The sequence below is a fragment of the Coptis chinensis genome, chromosome 5 (assembly GCF_015680905.1).
Source record: "Coptis chinensis isolate HL-2020 chromosome 5, ASM1568090v1, whole genome shotgun sequence".
Classification (NCBI taxonomy): domain Eukaryota; kingdom Viridiplantae; phylum Streptophyta; class Magnoliopsida; order Ranunculales; family Ranunculaceae; genus Coptis; species Coptis chinensis.
The window spans coordinates 25,657,901-25,684,063 of NC_141460.1; the positions used below are offsets into that span (position 1 = coordinate 25,657,901).

The window sequence follows — 26,163 nt, forward strand, 5'->3', positions numbered from 1 at the left end:
TTACCATAAATACACATAGCCCTTTCATTTTCCGTCTCCCTCTCAATCTGCACTCTATGTCTCTCCCATTTTCTTTTGCCAACAGTAAAAGATAACCAGATGATTTCTCCTGGTCATGCATCATATACACTATACAGTATGAAGGTTAGTGACACGCCAATCACATGCTCTCAAATTTGAACTACAGTTTTCTTCTCTGGACTATAGATCGTCTACTCAATAGTAAAAAAAAATAGAGCCAATAGTAGCAATAAGTTGTGTTCTACTTGAGTGTACTTTTTCCCATCAATGAAGTCAAACTCAATGAAACAAGCTGAGGTATGTACTTGGTGTACTCTGTTTACTGTGTTAATGGGTATTCTCACTTGGTTGATGTGTTCTGTTTTTTAACTATCAGATCCTCTGGCCAAAAATTGTTCTGAAGAAGTTGCTTAATATTAATACTAAGGATTCTGATTTCTTGGCTGACTTAGATGAAGGTGAAAGTGACTCCAATTCTGATGATGAAGGTGAGAATGAACTACTTTAACTCATTCAACAATACCCATAGTGTTATCAATAACAATTTCTTAACTTTAGTTGAAATTTCAGTCCTAGTTATGCGTTTTTCTTTTGGCAGAAATTGGTGGGTGTAGTGAGAAGTTCATTACTGGGAAGTCAGGCTTGAATTACAACAAGGAAGGTGAAGTTGGCTTTGAATCTAATGGTAATTTGTTTTATTACTCAAAGTTGATTCATTTTTAGTCTCATTTATTGGAAATGTTATTCTATCTTGAAAAATAAACTTATTCCTAAAAAAAAACGAGGCCTTATGTTCCTGGAGGTTCACCTTTACAGCTATACTCTTAAAAAAATGTTGACACTTTGATGGATTCCCTTTTCCATTAAAGCTTCCACCTCATTAAAGTGATTGATATTTGAGAATGATAAAAGAATATCAGCTTTGGAAGTCACATGGATTTTTTGCCTTTTCCATTATATGTCTCATGGGAATTTATTTTCTTTCTTCTTTAATTTTCCTTTTGAAGTGTCATTGTATATGTGCAAGGATACATTTTTTATTCCTTGTAGTTTTTTATCGAAGAAGTTATTATATTCAAGAGTCTTGTGGTACAGTTTTAGTAAAATGGAACTACTTATGAGTTATGAATGAAGTTATCAAAGCCTTATATGGAGAATTTTGAAATATTCAATTAGTCACATATGGCTTACGTAAAATGATTAGTTATCATTATTTCACCGTTGTTAACTATTACCAGTTTGAGCAGCTATTTTGGTGTTGCTCCTTTATTATGTTTCTTTTTTGCTTCATTTGGTAGTTTTTAATTGAAAACACCAATTTAGTTGTGTAGTTTGAAGTGATCAATATCATTTTTTATTCAGCTTTCATATTATTTATTGTTGCTGCTAAAAGTTCCAGTTAGACGTGTTATTCTATTGATTAACTTTCGGGCATTACTCTGCAGGGATATTCTCTGAGACTATTCCCAAGTTAAGACGGCAAAATTCAGAGACCCTTCGAGCTCAATATATCAATAGCAAAGAACTCAGGTAAGCTTCTTCATCCTCTGTTGTAAAATTGTGCCTTTTTACACTATATTGGAATATTTGCTGTTAATGTGTTTTCCCCTGAATCAACATTATCAAAATTATATAAGAAGATCATGGAGTTAGGACCTGGGGTGGTCCTATTTTTCTGATCGTCGGTGTATTTTTTATTCAAGAATTTGAGTAGGGACATGGAATGTTGGAGGAAAATTACCAGCAGATGACCTAGATATAAGTGATTGGTTAGATATGAACAAGCCTGCAAATATCTATTTATGCATTTTCTTTAACGCCAACGACTAACATCCTCATTACGAATTGCTAGAGACATAAACGCATATTTAGGTGACATTTACTACACTCTTCGTCTATTTTTTGGTTTTGTTGTTTATGTTTTGACACATTAAGATTGATGCTTTTAGTTCTTCTACGTCGTTTGCTAAAACTGCTAAATTCTAACATTTTAATAAATATATAGATTTTTCCTTTCAGTTGAAAATACTTTTTATGCATTTCCTTTACATTTCTTTAGCGCCAATGACTAACATCCTCATTGCGAATTGCTAGAGACATAAACGCAGATTTAGGTGACATTTACTGCCAACTTCGTCTATTTTTTTGTTTTATAAAAAGTTCTGCTGTTTTATGGAATTTATATTAATTCAGACCAAAGCACATGCTCTCTTCCTTATTCATCTGCTTCTTAATTGGTTATATCTCTTTGTTTTGTCTGCATTCTAATCTTCTTCACTTGGACTAGCAAGTGGACTGGTAGCCCATGTTGAGCACAAAGTCTTCACTCTCTTTTCTGCATCAGAGTAATAACTCTTGAAACTTGATCTGGAAGAGTTATGGGTGAAATGATAGCAGAGACTCTCAGAAATGAAGTTGAGGTAAACCCATATCTCCTTTGTATGATATCTGCAATACCCTTTGTTTAATTTGATCTCAGTATTATTTTCTGAACTTTCTTCATTTTTCATACTACCTGCATGAGTTTTGATTCATGATTGTTGAATTCTTATATTGTGATTCTCAATTGAATTTTTAGATGATGTTCATTGTTTTTGAAAATTGTTGATGGGTTTTGCACTGAAAATGATATAAACAGATAGAAAAACCAATTGCCTCTGATCCTAGATTCAAGTAATCAGTTTCATTTGGAAGATTTGAGAACGATTTATTATCTTGGGAACGATGGTCGTCGTTTTTGCAAAACAAGTACTTGAAAGAAGTTGAGAAGTGTTCAACCCCTGGATCAGTAGCTATGAAAAAAAGCTTACTTTGAAGCCCATTACAAGAACATTGCTGCTCGAAAGGTGGAGATCATGGAAGAAGAGCAGAGAGTGGGAGAAGATTTATTCAGATCGGATACTCCATGTAAGGAAAATTCCATTAACAATGATTATGGCACAAAAGTTGAATTCGGTACATTGGGCTTCAATGGAATTACTTGCTCAATGGAGCCAGATAAAAACTCGTTGGCAACGACCTATTGCACTTTAACTGAGGAGCCAAACCAGGATAGGAGCGGTGTCAATTGTCAAGGCTCATTTGTGGAGGGGGTTGAAGAAGAAGGGGATGACTTACCAGATAGTCCAAAGTCAAGTGAATTTGAGGGAGCAGTCTTGGTTTCAGATGAAAATCAGTATGTTGAACCACAGGCTCAACTAGAAGTAGAGTTCAATTCAACAAATGAAGATCTGCAGGTTATGTAGGTTTTCAAGTACAATCAGAACAACATATGGATGTTTTAGTACAAGAGAACCATCTAATTAGATCTTTAGATCCATTACAACAGACCAAAGAGTTAGACATAGAGATCGACAAAGGCGTGCTCAAGAAGAAAAGCCCCCGATCGAGCACAAGATCCATTAGAACATTTCACAGTGCAATGAGACAAGCCACACTTTAACGAAGCATGTTATTGGATCACTAGATCTATTACAGCAGATCCACAACAGTTGGACATAGAGACAAGCTATGCTCAAGAAGAGAAGCGGTGATTGGATCACAACATTTATTAGAACATCCACATCGTACAATGAGACAAGCCATCTTGAAAACACGAAGCATGTGATTGGATCACTAGATACATTACAACAGTCGCACCAGCTGGATAATGAGACATGCCATGTCCAAGAGAATAAGTCAGAGGATTCTAAATCGAAGCCACAAAGGGAAGGCCAAAAGGTGAAAGGCCAAAACTCTTCTTCACAATATGTTTTCCAGCATATCTGTCAATACATACATAGTGAGAAATTAACTAAAATTTTCTTTGAAAATGAACTTATCAGAAAATTCTACGTTATAAGGACAAGAGTACGGAAAACACAAAGAAGAAACCAACGAATCCTACAAAGAAAATAACACATACTTCTCTCCCAAGAGCATCAAAGCCTGCACTAGCGTCCCCCAGTATATCAGCATCCAAGCTTTAAACCAGGAAGGAAATTGGTCCATCTGTAACAAAGAAGCACACTATGCCGGCTGTTAAAAAGAAGACACCCTCGCCTAACTCACTGCATATGTCGCTTTGTTTGGAACCCACAAAATCTGATTTCGCTCTTCCTGCCTCAACAAGAAGATCTTTTGTTGTGGAGAAAATGGGAGATAAGGATATTGTAAAGCGAGCTTTCAGGGAGAACAATTTCAGCTTATCTAAACCTTCTATTGAAGAAAAGTCCTCTCACATCTCAAGCAGGTTTGTCTTAATCAAATTTTAATTTTCATCTAAATATTGATCCTGTGTAGTTGTATATTTGCTAGATTTATCCATGGCAATAAGAAAATGGGTGATAAAAGGTTGTTCCTTTTACTGCTCTTTGCAGAGCGAACAACAAGACTTGCTTCTTCTGCAATGACTCCACAAAAGGATGAGGAAAGGTAATCCCTGTGGATTACAAGTACATACTTATTGGCTGCCAGTCCATACACATCTTTTTATCTGATACTGGTATCGTAATGAACTAGTGTAGGTACATAATCTTAATCTTATTAGTGGGTGTGTGTGTGTGTGTGTGTTTTTTTTTTTTTCAAGAAGTTCAATTTTGTTGTTTCCATGTGTTTATATATAAAAGTGTTTTCTTATTAAGTTGTACAGATTCTTATGCTATAATTTTTTATTTATTGGTGCCGAGTTACGAGCTGTCCTTCCAGGGAATGATTTGTTCTTACTATTTCTAACTGAAATGTATAAATGTAGATGATGGGCAAATTCAAGAAGAACATTTGTTGCAAATGTTATCTAGAATCATACAATGGATTGACCCACCTCATTAGATTTCAGCCACTATTGAAGATGGAAAAACTGAAAAGTTCTATGTTGGGGTCAATTTGAGTTGTCAGTCTTTGTACTATTTATTACTATGCTCACAATTTCTTCTGATTTGTCTCAGTGAAATGCTTGATGGTTGTCGTGCGTTGCTTTCTGTAGCCCCTCTAACTACTCTCTTGGTGTTTGACAAGCTACAAAAATCATTATGGTTAGGATCATCCTCCTCGATATATCATTACTACAACACTTCTCAATACCACTACTACAGTAATGTGTGTGTGTGTGTGTGTGTATATATATATATATATATATATATATACGCTTAAGAACCCGGAGGCGCCAAGCCTCTTAGAGGTTATGGAGAGTGTCAAAGGTAATTGAGGTGTAAATGTGTAATCCTCAAAGTTTATTTGTCTTCAAGGTATGATTATCCAATTGAATAGAGTCACCACCTATTTATATCCAACATTCAGATATTAAATCTCAGTGATAACACTCAATTGCCCAAGTCTTTCTGTACAACAATCCTTTTATATTATTTTTTGTTGTTCTATAAAACAAAATGGTAGATTATGCAGACAGTGAAAGTTCTCCTGAACGTGAAGTTGAGGTGGGAGGTGCATCGAAGATGGGAGTCATGGACTCATGGTTATGGAACTGTCATCTGGTGGCCGGTGCAGGTTGCTTAAAGCCAAATGGGGTAAGTCTATTAAAATACTTTTCAAATTTATGTTTTGCTTATAACTTCAGTCTACTGTTAATGAGACTCCATGTAGAGAAGAACACTTACAGTCAAGAGACATCTTCAGACTATTGGGTGAATTTTGTGTGTTTGGGTAACCATTATGCTATATATTCCAAGTTGTTATCACTTTCACCCACTGATTTGATGTTTTTAAATTCTAAACTTAAAATAAATCATTTGGAATTTGTACAGGGTAACAGATGTAAGTGCAAAGCAACTGATAGAGAATTGCATACATGTTCTATGGGTATGCACCTATCTTGATATCTCTTTTAAGTTTACATCTCTCTCTCTCTCTCTCTCTCTCTCTCTCTCTCTCTCTCTCTCTCAAATGTCCTCTCATAATTAAAAAAATTAAAAGACCTACATAAGAAAACCATCAGTCTATTTCTCTAAATCAGGTTTGATTGTTACTTTAAATTCTCTAAATCATGTGAATTCCCTTTTATTAATCAATTCTTCAAATTTTTATTTTTTTGAGATCTTGATTGGTTGATTGTTCCATTTGAGTGCTAATTATTTGATGAATTGATAAAAAAAAAATTAATATGAATTCATCTTTGCTTGGATTAATTCACTGCTCAAAAGTTATTTGAAATATGAAATAGGGTTGGTCGTAGATTGTAATCAGGCAATCCACCAACTTAAGAATCATGTAAGAGTGCGTAATTGTAATCCCTTCATGTAAGAGTGCGTAATTGTAATCCCTTTGACTTGAATTTTAGATGTTTCAGTTAACTTAGTGTTGGTATCCTTTTTAAAGAAGTCGTTTTGGGGATTTGATGAGATCCTTTTTGAAATTGGGATTTGCTTTATACGTTTAGTTTCTAAAATTGAGTTTTGGGTATTGCTTACAACATATAGTTTTTGAAATTGGGTTTATTATGAAATATTTTTTCATGTTTTCTATCTGATATGGCCGTTCGCTTCTCATTTCTTGATTAGGAATTATTTTTCTTGGCCATGGAATATGATTGTTGTTGTTTGTGTTGTAAATCAGTAACTAAAAAAATCAATATTTACTTATCGGCAAATGTTATTAAGTTTCTAATATTGTTGGAATATGGTTGGAACGTTTCATTCATTTTTTCTTCAAATTTCACAGAGTTCTCTTTTGAGCTTGCAATAAACAATACCCTTTTGGTGGTGATCATATTGATTATTTACTTGATTCAATGTACTTTTATTGCGGCCTTGCAAGTTTCTTTCCATTTGGGGGCAACAAATTTTGCGCTATTATAAGTACTTTTTTTTTTCTACACTTCACTATTGTTTTCTTTTTCTTTTATATACAACGTTCAACTTTATAGCATCCTATCTCATATTGATCTATGCTTGCTATTTGTAATGGAAACTACTCTCATAAGAACCTTTACAATCTAAATGGGAGTCTAAATAGGTTTGATATCGACATAGGTTAGACTATAAAACCTGACCTCTATTTCTTAATGGGAGTCTAAATAGGTTAGCATTTCATAACCATGTGAACTGATAGATTCTACTCCATGAACCCCTCTTGAATCTCCAGTACGCAGAGTTCCAGCAGCCCCTAGATCTGCGGTGACACGAGGGACTCAATTGAATTACCATAGGTTGTTGTTAACGGCGAATATATAGAACAAAAGAATAGTTGCTGCCTCCGCTGCACTGACACATTCATACTATGCATTTTACAAGAATGGGCTAGGGGGAAAGGATAGTGTCACTAGCCATGAAATACCTATAACTCTATAAGGGCTTGTGCTATGGCGTTGCATAAGTTGGCGTACAGCGTACTCCTCAGTCATGAAAAAAATGACCTGCAAGTAGCAATATAACACTTGAAGGCATGTAGTTACCATTACTGATTTACTTCACCCCCCCTTTTTTTGTGTTATTAATATATTTGATATATGGTTTTATTAAGATGGGTTTTTGATATTTGCAGAAGCGTTGTAGTTGGTTATATCATAATGCAAACCTGGAGCGAGTGGATTTGTGCGAGAATAGCGATTCATTTATCAGAGAGTAAGCTTTATTTATATATATTTTTTGGGCATAATTGAATGCTTAGTACAATGGTTTAGTGTCTCACTGTTACTTCACAACTTTAAATCATGTTAATCAATCCTTGGCGAGTTGGCGAGAATAATGTGGGAAGCCCATTGAAAGAACCTTAAGTTCCATAGTAATTGAGTACTTGGTCTGTTGGCCATTTGCATTGGTGCTGGAGTATGACAATTTGGTATATCAATTCAATGGGAGCACCCAAAAAATTGCAATGGAATATTAATAATTTGCACTTAATGTTAATGTTGTCAGAGTTTGGCATTTTCTTTGTTTACCAAGATGATTCATGCTTTGGTTAAATAGTCACATAGTACATAATAACATGGCCAATTCTGCTAACATCAACCTGACTTACATCTCATCTTTCCTTGGGAACCGATGATGAAGCCTTACATACTTTGGTCGAAGCTATGGCGATATCCCATAAATTTAGTCATTTACTTTATGCACATGACCTGATGATGCACAATCGATTGAGTGAGTAGAATATGATATTTGCTTCAATCAAGCTGTATATTTTGTCTATGTGTGTAGCAATATAACACTTAAAGTCATGCATACTATTTAGGAGCTTAGAAATCTGAATGTGTTATGCACATTTTCAGAATACTGCAACCAAGCAACTTCCTAGAATGAAGACATTTATTCCACTGCCATATTAGATGGTGGTGTAGTGCATAATTGAATATTTCTTGAATTTAAAGTTGTTTCTCATCTATTTTTTGCACCATATTGTTTTGTAGGTAGTAATCATTCATTCATGGAGCAAACATACTTTGAATCCTTGAGAATTCTATAACATAAAACATTAGGGTTTAGGTTGCCTCTTAAATCTATTTAAAACATTGGAATTTTACACTCTTCGGTAAGTTTTGTTTGACATCGCGTGCATAGCACGTGCATCTTGCTAGTATATATAAAAACTCGCGCATGTTCTCTTTTCTCACCATATCGCTCTATTTTTCAACCCAAACAATATTAGTGGTTCCTACAAAAGAGGATGTCCTAATAATTAGAAACACCTCCCCGTATTTGTTTATTTCTCCTTCATTTTAGTCATAATAAGAAACACCTCCCTCAAGTCAATTGAAATTTCAAATATCAAACAAAATAACAATCGATATATTTTTGGGCAATGGATCAATATCAATTCTTAACTTCTTCTTACGTCTCTCATTCACTCGGTCTCCACAAAACAAATGAAAAATAACTCATCTTTATTTTTGGAAGCATGGATTGGTCTATCTATATATATAAAAGCTCGCGCATATTCTCTTTCCTTACCATATCACTCTATTTTCCAACCCAAACAATATTAGTGGTTCCTACGAAAGAGGGTGTCCTAATAATTAGAAACACCTCCCTCAAGTCCAAAAATCAATTGAAATTTCAAATATCAAACAAAATAACAATTGATATATTTCTAGGGAATGTATCAATATCAATTCTTAACTTCTTACGTCTCTCATTCACTCGGTCTCCACAAAACAAATGAAAAATAACTCATCTTTATTTCTGGAAGCATGGATTGGGAAATGGAAAATCCTAAAAAAATCTAAAACCCACACAAACCTTCTTACTTGATCACGAACGTCGCTCTGAGTTCTTCTCCAATGGCTTAATCTATGGATATTCACTCAATCCTTCTATTCACTACCGAGTTTAGGTATGCCTCATCCTCACTGGCTTTCTTTTTCCCATTGTTTACTGCTACATAATTTTTTTGAGAAGAAACACCCTTTTTTCTCCCATCGCCTCTTAGATTAACTCTAAATTTTGTTGTAAAATTCCATGTATCAAACATACCATTGAATTAGTTAAATTTTAATAGTATGTGATGGTATTTTTGAAATTATAGTTGGTTGGGACTATTTCTGGCATTATCTACCAGTAATTTTGTCTAAATGAAAACTTAGATTGGAGGAGCCATTGTCTACCAATGCTTGGTAGAGTCTGTTGGCTTACTCAGGAAAGGCTGGTGTAGCCTTTCATAATATGAACTTCAGTGGAGTGATTTCCAAATGGAGTTATTGGCATTGTTGAGGTCAAACTTTGAGAGAAATCACATGAATGGAAATATTAGCTTCTTGCTTAGTTGAGTCATATGGAAATATTAGTATGTGATGGTATAATAATTTTTTTAAAGACCGTGAGCATTTGAACAGTGAGAGGAATTTACCCGACGGAAAAAAAGCAACTTAATTCTATGTTGGGTGAAATCAGATTATGTTTCCTTAGAGTAAACTTTTTGGGTATGATTGATCTATGGGACAAGTCATATGAAAGAGGGATAGAAAGAGTCAAACAAAAAATAAAATAAAATTGGGTTGTGTGTACGTAGAGATTTGTATTATCCCCCTAATTTATATCGTCAAGTCTGATGGAATTATGGAAGAGGGGGGTAGTAAATGTCTAGCAAAAAGGAATTCATCGGGAGAGTAATCTTTACTTCATGTGCGCATTTTTGAAGACAGTGTCTACTGTTGAAAGTGTAATTTGTAATGTGAAGGCTTTAATGTGGGTGTGGGTATCTCATGTTAATAGTTTAAGGGGCTTATGTTTTTTACGATCTCATGGTGAGACGGGACAATATTGTGTTTCTCTTGATTGTGTCTTTGTAATTTGGTCTAGGCATTGTACTGTGACTATCTCTGTCACTCTACACTTCATTAATGGAAATTTAGTTTTATCGATAATAATAAGAAAAAAGAAGAGAATTGAGTGATCTCTTGAAATCAGTAGATGATACCATTTATTTCCTAAAAGGAAAAAGGGAGAGGACCTATTAGGGAAATAAAACACCGAAGAATTTGGTTTAAAAATGTTCGGACTGCAAGAAATCTTTTAAGAAAGGTTTTGTAGAGGTTATGCAAAAGCTCCAATAAATTTTTATGGGGAATAATTGTAAGACACTTAAAAACATATATTGTCGTGGAAGACGTATGGTGGTTTGTGTCTAATGGTGTCAACAATATCACAATTATGATATCAGGGTCACTGGTGGAGCTGTAAAAGGAATCAAAGTTGACCGCAAGGAGGTGGTGGTGGTAATTGTTAAAGCCGGAATCCAAAAGTATGGTGTAGTAGATGGAGCCTAAATGAGGATGTAGATAAGTATTGGTTGCTTTTGGTGGGTGGTTGTTCACCTAAAGATGGACATGATGGTAATGAGTGGACAAGACGAAGAAGTATTGTCGTTCCTCCCCGAATCAAGAAGGAAATAATCAATTCTTTTATATGTGTTGTGATTTTCCTGATTGAAGAATTGATGAGACTCACTTGACGATTGGCTCAAAATTGACCTCTGGCAAGTCCATCATTAGTCATCACTATTCGTGAAATCCATTTTCCAAGAGGTATACACTATATTTTCTCTTTGCGTATTGTTTCTTGCGAGAAAAGAAACCAGTTTTTGTGTTTTTTTGTTTGTGTGTGTAACTTTTTTACAAACCTGAGCTGATGTGTTATAAAACGGATTTATTGTTAATTTTAGCAAGTTTTTGTTAGGCTTACTTTTTGCATCCATGTGAATAAATAACACTTTTGCAATTTACTTAACGTTAGCTTCAACTCATTGTTAGATTCAGCTCATTGTTGTCTATCTAATGATTGAATTAGTTTACTAATATGATAGTATGAGATAATGGAACTTTCTATACATAATCCTTTTGTCGAACTACGTACGCGTGACATTCCTATTTTATTGTAAACTAATCGCATATTTTATTGTAAACTAATCACATATTTTATTGATTGACATTCCAAAGCCCAGAATCGCATGTCAATCAATAAAGAAAAACAAATTGTAATAGGGCATACCTGAAGTCATAACATTGATCAAGCAAGTCCTGTAAGCAGCGGAACGTTGTTGTCTTTCACTCCAAAACCCTTCTTGTGTTCTCTCACAATGGATGGAAAACTATGAGACTCAGAATCGGGTTTGGGGTGGGGACCTCAACTTATATATTGTGGGTGTATTTCTATTATAGCCCATCATGATAATAGAAATACGCTTAAGCCCTACATAAAAGCAACACGAGCGAGTATGCATGATACCAAGTATGCTATGAACCACTTGAACCTTATAATGAGTTTCTTAAAGTGTCTGCCCACTTGATATGCATTTATTTAGTGGTGCATATCATTGCGCTGTCAACATATATCATCTTAATATGAAGATGATCACATCCCAACAATCCATATTTGATTGCATTTAGCCCCTGAGTTAGTACAGACATATTGTCATCCCCACTGGTGTAAGCCAATAAGACAGTGCCACAATGATCTCTTATAAGCCCTCCAAAGCCTCTTCTACCTCCGTATACAGATCCATCAGCGTTGAGTACCAGTTTAAAGCCAGGTGGCTTCTTCCAAATGCATTTAGTTACAATTCTCAACTTGAGTTATGCCCTTATTCTCTATGAATTTAATTTAGTGGTTTCTTGATTAATCTTTTCATCTTCTAATGGTAATCTACTTTGACGAGGTATGCCATTTTTAGTGTATAGATAGCAATTAAGGTCATTAGATAATTCTTTGAATGTGTTTGAGGTGGATTTAAACACTTTACTTTTTCTTTTTCTTCTAAAGGTTTTGAATCTCATAAACAACATTTTAACTTAGGGATGATATCTATGGAACAAACATAAAATGGCTCAATTTACTTCAACTGTTGTAGTATAGTCTCTACATCTTATGTCAGTCATGATCTTTTGATGTTTGATGTCTAAATGTCATTGAACCTTTATATATGGTGTTGTGATAACATCATGCTTCCTCTTAATTGAATGTATGTTTTTTTTCCAGGAATTTAAGAACTTTATTTATGGGGAATGAATTGGAGATATCGAATGAAAGAGAACCCAAAAAAAAAAACTTCAGATGTACCTATTTTCTTGAAATGTGATTGAGTGGGAGGTTAGTGCTCAAGGATCTAGTATAACTACTTGGAATCTAGAACATATGAGGATATGTCTTAGCAAGGTATATAGGTTCAGACTCTTAATTAGAGAGTTATTCAAGATATAAAGAAGAAAGAAGATCGTCTATGGAGCTGCTACAATCTAACACGGTACCATCAATCCATTTCATGTTGCATTGGCTTCAGAATGAGAATTATAGCTGAAATGAGTCACCTCTCCACCTACCTATCACCCCTCCTTTCTTGAATCTATAAAGCTTTCAATAGAGAATCGATACAACAATTATCGGCCTATGATAGAGAGTGATAACACTCTGTAGTAATTTTCATTTTTGAGATAAATCTTTTATGCACAAGCCAATATATAGTGTTAAAGAGTGATGACATTAGATTGTGTAAATCTTAGAATATATTATTCTTGGATTATATGAAGTTTTCTTTACAAATGATAGATATTGAAATTGTCATATGCAACTCTGTTGTTGGAAGTAATACTTGAGATGTAATAAATGGGTCTTGAATTTGGCATTGTTAAAGAAAATTGTTAATACCAAAATTGTTCGGTTGAAGGGTGGAATGAGCCTATTTGAGAATGAGATGGATGGGCGGGTGTCTCTTGGTCTTGGCATTCAAAAGTTATAAAGGGGACATTAATCATATGAAAAAAGAAAAAAAATCTTAGTGTAGTGTAGACAATGCTTGCCAAAATTAAGAAATACAAATATATAAGATTATATGAAATCCTTTCAAAGGAGAATTAGATAGTGTTGGACTAATTATAATTACTAGCAAGATGCACGTGCTATGCATGCGATGTTAAACAAAACTTGCTGAAAAGTGTAAACATAATTTGGGTGAGCACACTTACAATTGACATTACGTCTTAGTAGACACACTGGCAGCCGTTTAAATTTTGATTTGAATGGAACTTTATTCCTATTTGATTTCTAGACATACCTAAGCAATAAACTTTTAAGTATAACTCCAAATAACTTGTACTTTGAGCCTCTCATCGTAGCAAGTGCACGTTGCGAACGACCAAGATAAAAAGTTAGTGCATCAAAAGCATCTATGTAACGCTATTCATTGAAATCAGTATCCAACCCTTAGGTAAATTGGGCACGCTTGATGAGCCTAAACTGGAGAGGTAGTCTTGAGTAATTGCCACTATTTAACCGAGGACATTGGCTCTAGTATTTCGCAATGTCGGTTGGCATGATGACATGTCCTGTAGAATGTAGACAACGAAAACTTAATTTAGTCACGAAACAAATTTACTTTTGGAACCCTCTAATTTATTCGTGGTGAACTTAACCATATTGGTTGGGTCCTTGGGTTATGGGTCTCTAACTTGGTGCTTCAAGCATTCAAGTGATAATAAGCCTTGGTTAATTTTATGTTAGCAAATTGGGTTATCACAGAATCAGAATCTACATCAGCACCTCACAAGGAAAAGATCAATATGAATGTAATTGCCTCATGGGACAGAACCAAGATTAATTCACATTGGAATGAGTTTAATAATTCACATTTACGTAAACTACAATTGGATAGGTTACATTGTGTAAATCCCAGAATTAACTCCTATGAGGATCTTGCTGAGGCAATAAGGTTTAAGAGCTTGAGAAGTTAACATATCCTATTTCACCAATTTAAAATCGTTCCACAGGTATTTACTTGATGAACATCGTTCACAGGTATATGAAATGTACTATTTGAAAAGATAGGCAACTCTTGTGGCTTTCCTGGATTTGGCCCATGTGAACTGGAGGCAAGAATAAGAGTACCACTCCCTTTCAAGACAATGAAAACCACTTCACAAGAATGCCTGTGAATGGACGTTCGTGAACCCGGAGCAAATGTCTGAAGCCATACTTCCACCTGAAAATCAAAAGGAACAGATATAATTGGGTAAGGGGAGCAAAAAGGATTCAATTATAGATGTCAGTTTTTAGAGATAAACTTTCAGTTGGCATACCTCAGTTTATAACTCATGCTATACACAGAGCTTATATGCTTACTTTCAATATGCTTGTCAAAGGAGACCCAATCAGGCAAAAACTAAACTCTATGAAGGATTAGCACAAACCTCTTTCATCCCATGTAGAAGAGAACCTGCAACTGTCATGTGTGATAGTCGTTCGCTCCCATGGTCACTCTGTGGGAGCTCACTAATATTCCTTACTATCAGTATCCCTATAACACAAATAAGTCACTTCCGTCAACCACATATTAAGTAAATTAATTATTTACTGCATAGTCTAGTAAACACAATCTTAAGAATAGTACAGAAAAACGTAATTGACTGGATCTTCAAGTCAGTTCTATTAATCATCTCCTATATTCTTTTAGTTTGTAAGCAGAAGTACATGCACCCAACCTATCCTTCTAAGCACAATAAGAACATATTAACAACTAAAAAAACTAAAGGACTGATTTGGTCATAGAATACACTGTAAGAAAGTCTTGTTGGCATGAGGAGGTGGATACGACTTAGTTACTTTACAATCTAACCAAAGAGGAGAGATATGATTGGATCTGATACTTAGAAGAAATAATCAGAACATAAAGCAGAGTGATGACTACTCTTGAAACTTGTCGTGGCTCATGATAACCATTATAGCAATATACAGGTATGAATAATTATTAGACACTAAAAAATGAAAGAGACCATTGTTCACACAAAGATCCTCCCCCAAGTAACATGATAATACACCTATTAGTGATTATTTCCTTCTAAATTCTAAAAACAATATTTGACAACCTAATAGCTTTCTTTACAATAGTCACCAACTGTCTGTTAGGAATCCTTTAATGATTACTTTTAAGAGTCTATGAGTCTTGGCCATACGTGCTAGGACAATTCTAGTGAACTGTACTTCTCCACCTTATATTTGACATGATACCAAAGTTGCAACTTAATTACAACAATCCTTTACCTTTTTGCATACAAACAATATAAGAAAATTATGAACTGTAAAAGCACATATAACCGATAGATACTTACCGTTCACGCCTTTGAAATTAATTAGAATAATAATACAATATGGTTCATTCTATCTTAGAAAGGATTCTCAATCCAAGACGCCTGAAAGTGGTATTGAACAGAAAGTCGATGCTTGCTGTGAATAAACTTATGAAACTACCACTACTAAAGCAAGTTCTTTCAAAGAAACATTACCAACTTGAGTTCTTAGATCATGGAGTAAGTGTTGGAGCTTCTAAAATATTGGCTTGAATCCTTACCCGATGGAAGTCTACCCAACATCGCCATCCGAACTGCGATACTGGAGATATTATCTGATTATCCAGTAGGTCTAGAGGAATCCCATAGAAGGGAGGGACTGAGGAAAAGTGGTATTGGCAAGGAACTAAGAAGTTACTTGAATTAGTAGAATTCCTTTACTCTTGATTTATATATCCTCTATTATGGCAGAAGGAGGTCAAAGAGGTGGAGCTTGAAGAAGGGGAATCTCAGCGGGTCACTACACCCGCTGATGCTTCTCATTCCAATCAATTAAAAGAATTGGATGGGGATGCTAATGGCAGGCCTTCCAAGCCGCCAGATCACATACCCCAAAATATTATGAAGAATTGATATTTTTCATATTGCCAACCAAACTGTCCCAGTTTCCACAAATCAAACATCTGAAGAAAAAAGCAAAAAAAAAAAAAAAAAAAAGCACAATTGATAGCAAATTATGGAGTACGTAGGATGAATTATGAAAAAGAGTTAATATTAATGAGGCAGAGATTAACATCAATTAGTTGGCGTATTATCAAATATTGAGGCAGTACCTTGGTAGTCACTACTACACTTTTATATCCAAGACATTGCTTGTTTTGAGCAGGTTCTTTAAACCCAAGCATAATTCCATTTTACAATCACCCAAATTAGTTTTGTTTGACATTAGCTCATCTTATTGCAGAATATATCTCTGTCGTCTGAAAATTCTTATGCACCAAAATAAGAGTTATGGCATGAAGATGAGCCAATCTTGCAGGGAAATAAAACAGGGCAGCATCATTCAGGTAACAGTGGTTTAAGACCTTTCAAGTCTTAAAGAGGACTTCAAGGAATATATTATACGTCTTGCAGGAAGCATACTAAAAATTTGGTGAGATCCACTAAAGATCTTCAGATATCTTAGGTTACTAAGACTATGAAAAGTGAAAACTACTACCAGGGAAGCAGTCAATGATCGCTGTTTTGCATAGGATCACCTTTAGCTGCACCAAGAGCTATTGAAAGTCTATTATTGAACTGTAGTTTTTCATTAGAAACCTAACCTGCGCTTGCAAAAGAGAACCAAGAAACTTAAGTGACTATGACTTTAATTTAAAATTCTAAGAGAATTTGCATATATACTATATTTCAGAAGAACAGCTGTGGACTCCAGTAAACTTTTTGAAGTTTGTGATGATTAGAAACAATTAAGTGTCCACATAAATATACCAAATGAAGCACAAAATTTGCGAAATGATTACATCGAATTCTTAATATAAGCAACCTGGATATATAACCAATTTATAAGCTATAGTAACACATAAATGGTTGGACAGTTACCATATAAGTGATTGGAAATACTTCCATTAGGTATATACTCATAGATAAGCATTTGTTGACCATTTTCCTGGCAGTAACCCAAAAGATTCACAAGATTCCGATGCCGAATAGATGAGAGATAACGTACTTAATAGGAAATCGAGTTTCAATCATTCAAGCGTAAAAAGAGAAAGGAAAAAAAGTGACGTAATTGATGTTACATTAATATATAATACATATTATTTGTCAATCATTTATAACTTTTGTTGACTCCCTCAAACGAACAACTCATTGTCATTATATTACGTTGATCTGATTTTATTTTCTAGAAGATGACAGAGTACCTAATCTATGCAGTTACGGTATGTGCGAAGACTTCCTCTCGATGCAATATAATTAATCTCGATGATAAAAATCAACTATTAACTCTTCAATATAGGTAATCATTTTTTTATTTTTTTTACTAATTTGTTGTGGCGCAGACCTTAATAATCCTTTAGGTTCAAAAGGTGCCTGGCACCATGATGCAGCATCCTTCCTAAAAGGCCCCTCGTACGGGGAACTCTCAGTGCAAACCTGCACAACTTTTGGAAAAGAACAGACGCACAATTCCACTAACAATTAAGAGTAGTAGGTTTTGCAATATACAGAATTTACAAGTAGAAGAACAAAAGGTGCTAAGTTTTGACCATACATACCTTGGATCTTTTCCAAGCAGGGTGCTGGTACATGTGATTGGTTCCTAAAACTACTCTATCAATGTACCCAACATCATTACAAGGGGGGTCCAAAGTTCCTCTTATGCCACATTTTACCTACACAGACAAATTGTCAGGATGTGTAGTAGGAGAAAGAAGATTTGTTTTCATTTTACTAACATTTGATATATGATTTGACGCCAAAAACTAGACGGAGCAAGCAATTAAAAATGAATGACAAAACAAACTCTCAAATCTTAGGCTCGGCATAGTCCAGGGCATTCTTGAAACCAAATATTATGTGCAAGATGCTGGATAAAATAAACAGCCGAATCAATCAAAATTTGCAACATATGCCTAAGTTGATTTATGATAATTTAGCAATTCACTGCTTTAGCATTCTGGATCAAATTAGCAAGGCAACTGATGTCTTAGTATTTAATCTAATGGCAGTTTACAGGCTCAAAGCTAAGTCATCTAAGCAAATTGCTCATAAGTAGTAAGGGTATCGTTGGGTGAACAATGAAGTATAACTAAAAAACTTATCTGTGGTGAAAATAAAATATTATAGGAGTGTTATGTGGTGAGGGTGAAAGTTTACTTACATTTAAAGTACGTGTTCCCATAATCAGGACTTTTCGTGTTGTAGACACTAAAGTGCCAATCAGGAACATAGGCTCCATAAACAACTAATAGGTAAACTACAAGAACACATGCGCCTGCCAGCCTATAGATTGTAAAAAAAAGGTGTGTTGAGATTGTTCCACTGATATGAATAACATAAAAACAATATATAATTATTTTAGGAATAAAATGAGAATGTGCCCACCAATGCAGGCTGCCATCCAGGTAAAAGATCCTTGGCTTGTCCATCTTTTGTTGAGATTTCCAGAATTGCAACAACCAAATAAGAGAGAGCAATTCTCTATAAATGAGCAAGTCACAACCTTGTTGATTTAAGAAATGTATCTCCAACAAATTTCAAAGATAAAATTGTATATGACACCACACCTGGAGGATACCTCACCACCTGATCCTTTTCATATCAACTCCATATGTTAGCTCGTCAGGAGCATGCGAGTATCCCCTTCATAAGGAAAAAGAGAAGTGAATATAAAGCACTAGTCAAGGATTCAAAGTTAACGTTGGCACGTTGCCTAGTTGCTGACTATAGAAATCTGCCACTTGTAATAATCACTTTTTGGGCGGAAAAAAAAAAAAAACCTTCCACTCACATCATAGAAATTATTGAAAACTCATCACAGCATTTGACCTGCCGCTTATCCTGTGAAAGGAGCATCCGAAGATTATGGCGCTTATCCTGTGAAAGGCCTCCCAGTTTCAGTTGAAGGTCTTTATGGACTAGCATCCATGGATTTCATAAGGCATGAGAAACTCAATATCAAAGAATGTTGTGGAAGCACTATAAAGGGATTGCTGAAAGCATGCTTTCCTTCAAACTTGATCTCCAAATTGGTGTCGTCCAAATCACATAACTCAGAAGAGGCTGAACTGGCATCTTCAACCTCCTCAGAAGCTATCCTCCCAAGCTGAGATGTTGTGGTCTTGTAAATTGAGTGTGGTTCATGAAAAGTTGCTTCCCTGTGTAAATTATATGCGAACTCATTTTCACATTGATTCAGTGCAGCATATTCATCACTTTGAGGAGCACAGTAACTTAGAGTTCTTTTTATTGCTTCCTTGTTCCCAGACAAAATCCTTGCATTTATCTGACAATCAAGGCCTGAAGGGGATAACATACCACTCGGCAGAGTGTCGGAAAACCGATTACTATCATTTAGTAGATTGAGTGCATCAAGAGAACCCTTGGCTTCCAAAAAACCATATGAACCATGACTACGCCGATCTATCTATCTCCTCATCGACACCTGATTGATAACTTTGTGATAAATAGAAGTTCTCCACGTCCATGGTATTTCCTCGAGGTGAACTCTCTACATCTGAATTTAACAGGGATGCACCAACACAAGAAATAGTTGAAGCTGGGCTATAATATCCAAATACCTGATAATTACTATTAGATTCTTCAGAGCAAGAATCATAATGTTTTCCATTGTTAAAAGCCTAGTATCTCTGCAATATAAGTGCAAATTGCAAAGTTAGAAAGCAAAATAAAAGTATAAAAAAAATATGGAGGAACAGTTAAAAGCGAGTAATTTCACATTCAGATTCATGGAACTGCTCAAGAGAAGTTATTGCCTTGTCCTTAGTAGCCTAACTCAAAAATAGGTATGTCAATCTAATTGAGAAGCAGCTGATTATTGAAATGATTGATCAGTAAAATGAAAAGTGGCACATGAGACAGAAGTAATACCACTACTTCCAGCCGAAGGGATGTAACCTCTACGTTTCTAACACCTTGGGTTTGTGTTGCAGCTTTCAAAGCAGCCTGTAGCAGAAACAAAACATAAATAGAAAGGATACTTTGAAGATGAATACAATATAACAAAGGTTAAAAAAAAATCAATCGACTTATTCAAACATCAAGTAAGATATGGAAACTTCTATACACAATGAAAACAGAGGAGAATAACTTGGTTATGGCTGGCAGATGGAAAATAACTTGGTTATATATATGAAGTGCGCAGTCTATAAATTAATAATAGAGTGAAAAAAAAATGGGAAATGTACTACAGGGAAAAAAGAAATCGAAGAAGAAATTGCAAAAACTACATAAAATATAACTCAAAGCATGGCTCATCTCAATTATTGAATTAAAGGCAACTCTAATCGGAAATAGTGACAAACAAAGAGATAGGCAATATGAGAAACAGAAGAGATGAGAGAAAAGGGAAAAGAATCGCTTGTAAAATTTATAAAACAATACAGTCTTAAATGAAAAAAAAAAGAACCAAGAGGACAGAGAGATGGCGCAATGGCTTTAAATCAATATCGATATCGAAATCAAGTAATCAAATAGAGGACAAATATATTACCTTTTGAAATCGAGATTTTTTTGTTAAAACTTGACTTCTAATAATCGGCGTGATGAGTGAGACAATTTTTTTTTTTTTTTTTTTTTTTGTGGCTTCCAGTTTAAGTTTTTATAAGGGGAGATTTGGGAGAGAGAAGAAGAAGAGAAGAAGAAAAGAGACGGCTGGTTTCTTGCATTTAATTTTGGTATAAAAGGTAATTATTTCGCAATTAATGAAAGGTAAGTAACGAACAATTGAATAATGGCGTGTAGTTGATTTCCGACCTGAATTTATACATACGTCCTTAAGTTACTATATAATCTTAATGGTATAGATGGTAGTAAATTTTGAAATGGCAAAGTAGTCCTTCTTAAAGGCATCGAATAATTGATTTTAATATTTTATCAAGGGTATTTCATGGTAGAAAAAAGGCTGGTCCAATTTAAATGACCATGTTAATTATGGTGTACTCTACTAATTGAGATGTGAGATGGACTATTTGAGAGTGTTAACTCAAGAAAAGCTTTCTTGGTTGTAAGAGTAAGAAATTTCATAGGTTGCAACTATTAAAGAGTATCAACTACGATAATTTATTGAAATTGTAAATTAAGATGAAACATTTCTGATCATTCATCAACCATGGTACATGGTTGTATCACCGTGGCTTCATCTTGATTATTTATTTTTGACTATGTTTAATTAAAGTAAAAAAGCACTGTTGGTTTTGATTATCATGGAGAAACTCATTGCCATTCAAAAATACAATGAATTATAAAGAATGGTAATCTTATTCACACGAACGAAATTGTTTAAAATTTGGGTCTTTAAGTTTTTTTGGACACAATTATATCATGGCATCTAATTCCACTTTCGATAAGGTAGTGATATTGTATTATTTTATTATTTTGTTAGTTTTTTTTTTTGAATTTGGAGTCTGGGTTAAATTTTAGGGATTGTGTTTTGTAGGAAATGTTGAAAAACGGTGTGGATATGGTAAATAAACTTGAGTTGTTTTATGCTAATGAGACTAAGAAAAAATTGCTACCACTCATCTCAAGTATATCATGGTAATTAATAATTTATTTAGTATTTTTCGGTTTGCAAGAGTGTAGTTTTGTTTGTAATATTCATTTATATGTAGAGTTGAATGAAATACTCGAGTTCGATTGTTTTGCATAATTTTAGTGTAAGTATATAGAAATTATAGTAGCTTTTTTTCAACTGATGAAACCCAGTTTAGAAATGATGAGGTCAAAGGCATGAGTTATAGAACATTTAATGTTACTCTAATTTTCTATTTGGTTCTCTACGGCTACTCCGTTAGCTCACTTGAAGTATTACCTGGGATTTTTACCAATTTAGAGGAATTTTAGTACCTATTTCACACAATCCTTACTAGAAGTTGAATTTATTGTGAGTTGAAAGAAATTTATGTATGAGGAAATGATCATTTATAGTAGTATCGTAGCCAAGTAAAATACAATTTTTTGAGGTTGTAGGTTGCACTCTTCAAGTTGTTTATGGTGTGTTCTTTAGGCACAATTATCATGTCCCACTATAATGAAAGAGATGTTTCAGCACCTCGAGTTGGACCCTGGGGTGGGCTTGCTTGGGAATGATAATGGGGATAGCCTTAGTGAGATGGAAACCCCCAAAACTTCCCCATGGGAAAAACCCACGAAAAATCATTTGTTTACCTCCATTCTATACAACCATCTTTTGATGATATTAAATATTTCTATCTTTATTCTTCTCATATGCTGGCTTTGAACATTCGAGACATACACAATAGTTCTCTTTTTTATTTTTTTTAAATAAGGGAAAAATGAACGTTTCGATTACCAAGCCTAGATTAAAACCGATTGCGGCTTCTCATTTGTGAAAATATCATTTTAATGTCGGGTCCGAATATAAGTGGAAGCAAAAAAGAGGTATAATTAATTGCTTTATTTATCGGGTTTTCTTTCTATATCTTTGTTTAATCGATTTTGATGCATAAACTCTACTAGCTACATGTAAGATTTCAACAAAATTTTGTTTTGTACTTAATTTTATTTAACGATATGAGTATTCTTAGGTTAAATAGTAAAAAATGAGTATTCTAAGGTTGGTTCTCTTTTGTAGTGTTTTGGAATAAAGGAAAAACAAACTTAGATTGAACTCTTAGATTAAAACCAATTGTGGCTTCTTATATATGAAAATCTCATTTTAATATGTCGTTTACAAGTATAAGTGGAAGCAAAGAGATATATTTAATTATTTTCTTTAGTGGGTCCAAATGTTGTAGTTATTGGGTTTAGAAGCAACAAGTGCTATAAGGAAATGTCAGTGGAGCTCTTTCGTACTAGTCTTCTCCACACTAATGACCAACAATGCAAATTTTTACTTTTTAATGGATTTTGCTTAGCACTTTATGTTTGTAACTTTGTTTAGCCATAACAAATTATTAGCACTGGGAACTTTGATCAATTAATTTACTGTATGGGTTTCAATATAGTTTGGAAATAAGATTTTTGATATATAATAATAAAATGAAAAAAAAGTATATATAAACGGTTCCCGTTAGTTGAACGGGTCCAAAAATCTAGTGAGCAAACAAATTGCTCAAAACTCAGACTTTCACAAAATTGACCTGGAAAATTGGTCAAGCCTTTTGGACGTTTTGTTATATCATAAGAAACACCCATTAGATCATTTAATAAGGCTTTTGCTAGGGGCACCTTCCATTTCGTGTTGGAGAGACTTAAAAAAAAGATTTATTACAAGTTTGTTATTGACCTAAAAAACGTATTTTGTGTTGGGCACCCCCAAATACATCAAGTTAACTTGTTGGCAATCTCTTATAACCCTTCTCCCCCCACTTTTACTCCCTACATGAGTCATAACTAAATCAATCATAAACCCTAATCCCTAAAAACTATACCCTAAGTCTTAAACTACTTAATTAAACATAATCAAAACAATAAAAGGGAATACCCTAACTTTTTAGAACATGAAGATCCCCTCTACGGACGGATGCCGACGTGTTTGTTCCTCTTCCTCTATTTTTCTCAGCCGCGTCCCTGCGACCCAAACTACTCCTCTATTAAAAACAAGTTTAACCCTTCAGTTATTATACTCTATTTCGATTTCTATATACTAATTTAGTGATAATTTGGTGAATGCGGTTAGAGAGTTGTCGAAGAGAGAAGAAAGACACGAAGGCTGAAACTAGTTAGTACCAGTTTCTCGGTTTTTGGTGAATTGGGTGGGGGGTGTACATGACCTTGTGTAGTGCCCAACATAAGTACAGACCTCAAATTAAGTTTTTGCCCAACACAATTTGGGGGGTTAGTAGGACCCTTTAATAAACGTAAAACTATCTTGCATATGTCATTGTGAACTGTATGGTAAATCTGGGCACGCACGTTGTGCCTGGATAAAAGAAAAATGTCGCCAAAAGAAAGAGATTCTTATCTTACGGAAACTTCACGAACCAACATTGATGGAGAACGCTTCTCAATATCCTGGTTCTCATTTCTTGGTAGGAAGAAGATTGCGACGAAATGCAAGTCCAAAAAACAATATGTGATTGAACTTCTGCACTTGCTCAAGATTTTTTTTTTGTAAAATTAAATCATGTCCAATATATATATATATATATATATAGCCCGGCTCCTAAAATGACCTTAAATAAGTACCAAATCTAAAATAGCCACAACTTCACCTACAAAATGATTTAAAACCTAATCTTTTGTACATATGATCTACTAACCATAAAGAACATCTCTACAAAAATTCAACTCATTTGACAATTTTTAACATTGGCAAAAGATGATTGCAAAAACTAGACATTCTGGACCATTAGATATTTTTCAAAAGTGGACAATACTTTTTATATAAATTAGAGGATATCAAACAAGTTGAATTTTTGTAGAGATGTTCTTTATGGTTATTAGATCATATGCTAAAAAAGATTAGGTTTTAAATCATTTTGTAGGTGAAGTTGTGGTTATTTTAGATTTGGTACTTATTTAATGTCCTTTTAGGAGCCGGGAATATATATATATATATATATATATATATATATATATATATATATATATATATATATATATATATATATATATATATAAACCAATTTAAAATCTCTTCAACTGTAAGTCTTAATTTTACATGATGTTCAAAGTAGGGTTTTTTAGACATTGGTCCTACTATTACTATGGTAATTAAACTTTGGTCTATGTTTCACCCCCAAATACAGTTAAGACTGCAGTTCACTATTTCTCAAATAGTATTACAACTCCTAACACTATTCCTCTCTCTCTCTCCCTTTGGGTCGCCTCCCCTTTTCTTAGGTCTCCTCTCTTGGAACAATGAATCCCCTCCCTTTCTCTCTCTCTTCTCTTATTTTTCTTTATATCTTTGCCTCTCTCAATCCTAGCTTTCCACCTGTCCATCCATCTCGCAGTCTTCTTCTTTCCACGTGTAGGGTTTCCGTACCGTGATAGATGTCCCATCTCGATCCTGTGAACCGTGGCTATGTATCTTATGCTGACCTGGGTGCCGCCGTCCGCTGGTTTCCAGGGTCCCCTTATCCTACCACCACAGATGCCCCCTCTCGAGTCCGTGATTATTATATGATCGAGGGGTCGAGAGTCCGGCTGGTTCCATTATCTAGTCGCGGCCTTCCACCACCCTTGCACCGTTGGATTCATGCGCCCCCCACGTGCCTGTGGCCTACGTCCCTTCGATTCTTGTGTATCCACGCATCATCCCCTGGCTAGTTCTTTTTGGTGTCTCCTTGATTTCAGCTCTTCCCAAATTATGCTTCTACCCTTCCCTCTTATAAAAGCCCGCTCGATTCTCTTTCTTTCTCATTTAGTTTCTCACTCTCCTCTAGATTTATTCTCACCACCACTCATCCCTCTCCTCCTTTTGTCTACTCCGATCAAGCGTGCGGTTGTGCTTCGTGAGTTTCTTCTACCCAAGCTCTTGTACTAGCTGCTCTTCCCCCTTCCTCAGGTTGGTCTTCTTCTCCCATTATTTCCCTTTACTTGCTGTTTTGTGCATTTCTCCTTTGAACTAAAGATTTCCCCATCTCCAATATGTCGTGACGGCGTGTCTTCTTCTTTAAATCCTTTCTTCAATGTCGGATTCCAGATCCGACGCCTCTTCCTCCTCCCCTTCCCGCGGTGTTGCCCCGCTCCCTCCCTTAGATCCGACTGAGGCTCCATCCACTTTCGGGCAACCCTTTGCCCTTCCGCCGCCTCCCCCACGCAGCCGTAGACCTAACCTAGAAGCTGTTAAGGCAGCTTACGGTATACTTGCTGATGTCATTTTAGAGCATGTGCCTGAGCTAACATACTTTCCTCACTTAGTTCCTTACAAACCGGGGTGTCTCGTGGCCACAGTAGGGCAAATTGTTGCCGGCCTCCGCTTACCCCTCACCCATCTTGACATC

General features: G+C 35.0%; 1 long non-coding RNA gene and 2 pseudogenes across 1 annotated transcript; 2 read left to right on the forward strand and 1 right to left on the reverse strand.

Annotated features, from left to right (window-relative positions):
• The first annotated feature begins 288 nt into the window (after positions 1-288).
• LOC147497186 (uncharacterized) lies at positions 289-4,757 on the forward strand (annotated as a pseudogene).
• Positions 4,758-5,187: 430 nt separating this feature from the next.
• LOC147497187 (uncharacterized) lies at positions 5,188-7,566 on the forward strand. Its single transcript, XR_015194193.1, has 3 exons — positions 5,188-5,525; positions 5,763-5,817; positions 7,498-7,566. It is a non-coding gene; the product is annotated as an uncharacterized LOC147497187 (long non-coding RNA).
• A 6,618-nt stretch (positions 7,567-14,184) lies between these two features.
• On the reverse strand, positions 14,185-14,875 carry LOC147497188 (auxin-binding protein 1 pseudogene; annotated as a pseudogene).
• Between the last annotated feature and the right edge of the window lie 11,288 nt (positions 14,876-26,163).